This window comes from Toxorhynchites rutilus, chromosome 3, assembly GCF_029784135.1.
Source record: "Toxorhynchites rutilus septentrionalis strain SRP chromosome 3, ASM2978413v1, whole genome shotgun sequence".
Taxonomy (NCBI): Eukaryota; Metazoa; Arthropoda; class Insecta; order Diptera; family Culicidae; genus Toxorhynchites; species Toxorhynchites rutilus.
This window is the reverse complement of record NC_073746.1, coordinates 198,737,202-198,741,150: the sequence shown is the minus strand read 5'-3', so window position 1 is coordinate 198,741,150 and position 3,949 is coordinate 198,737,202. Positions and strand designations below refer to the sequence as shown.

At 37.6% G+C, this 3,949-nt stretch overlaps 1 long non-coding RNA gene across 1 annotated transcript; it reads left to right on the top strand.

Moving 5' to 3' along the window:
- The first annotated feature begins 1,750 nt into the window (after nt 1-1,750).
- On the top strand, nt 1,751-3,190 carry LOC129778300 (uncharacterized). Its single transcript, XR_008743414.1, has 3 exons — nt 1,751-1,931; nt 2,003-2,230; nt 2,286-3,190. It is a non-coding gene; the product is annotated as an uncharacterized LOC129778300 (long non-coding RNA).
- Nucleotides 3,191-3,949: the final 759 nt, after the last annotated feature.

Below are 3,949 nucleotides of genomic sequence, written 5' to 3'. Positions count from 1 at the left end.
TTAAAAAGGTTCTATATACATACAAAAATGGTGATTCCCCAGGCCGACCATTTTACTTTAATATTTTCCGCCATTTTTTTATGGCAGTGATGAATCGTATATTCGTATGACAACAGACTTATTATGTTATTAGGTATTGCCTAATAACCTTGCATGTACAGTAGTGGAACACAAATAATTGGACATTTTCATCTCTAATTGGATATTTTGTAAACATCGAGTTTGGTACCCAAAGTATGGCCCCAGATTGAAAGTTGCCACCAGATGTCGACATTGTACCACTATCATCGTGAATGTCCGATTACAGGCCAATCACCTCTAATGCGACACTGAGTAGTGCCTCGGTATGTCGAGGATTAGATGTAACTTACTGTACATGCTCTTTGGGCGCATCATATACCACCCAAAATATCAGATATTCGATGCTCTATATACGATTTAATGTTTGCTGGGTTGGCATACTTGGCAACTTGGTTTGTCAAGTTCATAATCTCATGTTTACAGTTTTGAGTTAAGTGCAATTGAATGACGAAGTGGAACTAATTTATTTTTGTCACTATGTTTATCAGAACGCAAAAGACCGGCAAACAGATAATCTTTCGTTCTTAAAAGTTAAAAATAAAAAAAGCAACTTTAACTTTCACTTTTCTTGAAACCGGAAATATTCGGACTTAAAAATAATTTTAAAAGTAATATTCCAAATATACATGTATTTACAAAAATCTATAACAATTATTATAATTAGAACGTTTTCCGCCATTCGGTTTTTGATTGTCTGTAGTAAATTGTATATACGCATGACAATAGTCGTACTAGATGCATGTATAAGTCGTATATTCATCCATCCAATCATCGTGAGAACTGTTGCAAGTGGAAAATAAATGTGTGCGTTGCCTATGATGCGAACATAAATAACAATATAATACAGTAATTTAAATTTGATACGACATGCCGAGGCACCAATCAGTGTCGCTTTGGAGGCGATTTTGGTCTGTAATTGAACATTGGCGATGTGAGTGGTACAGTGTCTACGTCTGGTGGCAACTTTAATGTGGCGCCATAATTTGGGCCCCGAACTCGATGTTTACAAAAATGTTCAATTAAACGTGTCACATTACAGGTCTGTCCAATAATATAAACGTCGCATTAAATGTAACTTACTGTATATAAACAATATTTATTCCCAGCTGTTTTGAGGCACCTCGCACAAATTGACAATATCATTCAGTTGTCAGTGCAAGTCGGAGCAATTTTTAGAGTGTAAAAAAAGTTCACTGTTTACATAAAAGCAATCTCGAATCGGTCCCACTTTTTTGCTTGAAGTTACTATCCCCTGGCTGTGCGTTCATTCACATTTTCAGCAACTGGACACCTTGGCTGTCACTTTATCCTCGATGACGAATGACAGTGTCGACGTCTGGTGGCGATAACCATTTTGGGAGGCAAATTAATCTTTATCGGTTTTGTAGGCCCGGAGGCAGTTTTAAATTGTCAAAATTTTAATGAAAAATTTTACTTCTTGTTAATTTACTAATTAAAACACGTCGTACTGAATTTTCATCAGCTGTTTTTATATAAATTTCCTGATATTTCCATGATTTCATTGTCTATTATTATTTTCGCTTCACAAATCGAACACATGAAGCACAATGCCGTCAACGCGAATGAAGATTCTTCCATGTATACGTTGAGGGAATTGAATTTGATGTTCCTTGTCAAAGTACGTAGAATAGAAGGTAAGTGATATTACCTGTGTATACACACGGAGCGCGCACATAAAGAAGATAGTAATAAACAATCCTCAATTTGTACGATGTTCGGAAGTTTTTGCAATATTTCTTGTTTTGAAAAGTTCAAAAAATCGTAAAAATTGACCAAATCGTAGGTCGAGCCGACGATAATCACGATAGTGTACCGCATTTTCACTGTAGGTAAGGTTTGATGTGATTTTTTATCGATTTCATACTGAGCAGTGTTTGTTTACTCCAACAATATGTCGAAGTGCAACGTCCCGCGATGCCGGAGCAGAAAAATTTTGAAGAAAGTCGGATAACTTTCCACCATTTTCCGACCAACAAATTGTTGAGACGGAAATGGTTAAACTTTTTCGAATACAAAAGCTCGTTCGATACGCGAAACATATTTGTTTGTTCGCTTTATTTTTCGCCGGATTCTTTTGGGGATACTGTTTTAACCTATAATCAGCAAAGAAGACGTCTTCGTACTGGAGGTAAGTGTTTTTTATATAAATTGTAATGAGATAAACTAATCGGAGATGTTTTCAGCTGTTCCATGCATTCGCTTCTTGGATCTTCCAAAATGTTCCGTTTCAATGGTTTCACACGAAATTCCAAATTTACACATTCACTTCTTGCGAAAGTGCAAAATATTTATTTGCAATCACTTCGGAAGATGATCCGGGATGGAGGAAATGTTTTTCTCATTTTCCAGAAACGCCAATTTGGTCCCTTAAGTGGCCCCACTACGGCTGAACACTCCAAACTGAGACCAATGAAAGCGTCGCGATGATTCATGATGGATGCTTCAATGAAAGGCAAAAAAATCAGCAGTGTTCATCTTTCATCATATTATCAAATTGCGGGAACGACACTGCTTCGATATAACCTCTCCACACATTCGTTCATCGTTTTTTGCGTTATTTTTATAATACAGGTGCGATAATTTCACTGTTTTTAATTTTAAAATGATTAAGTAAACTGTTGTTTCATGCCCTGGAAACATATTTTGAGACAGTTCTTTTGTTACAATTTAAAAAAATTCAAAAATGTTCGAATTTATATGAGTTCAACCGATGGTTTATTACAATTTTGACGTAGGACTACGTCTAACCGGAAGATATAGGGGGTGAAATGAAAATCTAGGCACTGAACAGGTAAGAAAAAATGCAAGATTTGGAACGCCTATAACTCGAGCATTTCTCAATAGATCGCAAAGGTTTTTGCATCAATTGATAGGAAATATATCTACGCATCTATCATAACGAATAACATTTAATTTTTCTTGAGATAAATAATTGAATAATTGTGAAATATCAAGCATTGTCCAAATGCACTATGTGCCCATTTTTGATTGGTCCATTTTGTGCTCCTCAAATTGTACCGACCAAAACGGGCAACCAGAGCAGCAGCGAAATAGAATGAAGCACGATTGGAAAGGAAAAAGAAAAAATATGAACGAAACATTGGTCGCAGTCTCACACATGCGTAATTCTCGAGCCAGCCAGTCAGCTTAAAAATCCCCGCTCCGCTGCCGTAACGATCATTCTCATCGAAACCGTACACCACATCGTTTCGCATCACATCACATCAACAAACCAACACAAGCAGCCATGGTTGGATATGGCAAAGGAGGAAAAGTGAAGGGAAAGGCAAAATCTCGCTCAAACCGTGTTAGTCTGGAGTTCCCCGCAAGGATAGCTAGGCCGAGCGCGTTAGTACCAGTGCACCAGTCCACCTAGCCGGCGTTATATAGTTTCGGCCGCCGAAGTGATCGAGTTAGCTGGCAAAGCTGCTCGCGACGATAAGAAAACCCGCATTCAGAACAGACCACATTCGGTTCGGTGGACATCAAGACAACAGGCAGTTGCAGCGAGTGGCGAGTGGCAAACGCAATCGCAAAACGACAGCAGGTAGCGGAAGAAAAAAGTTTGTTCTTTATACAATCTGCTTTGGTGGCAAAACCAGAACAAGGCGGCATCGAGGGCGTTCGAAATGATTTTTTTTAAAACGACGAGTATTAAGTTTTCTAAATTGGAACCATTCCATAAAACACGGCGCTTATCAGGGCCATTAAACCTTTCAAAAAAGAGTTTACGAAATACAGTTCAATGCATTCTAAAATAATATCCAAAATTATAATAAAACACAAATTGATTTTTTCATAATTTGTTTGCCAGGATCTGATGAGTATGTGAATTTGGCAGTTGTTC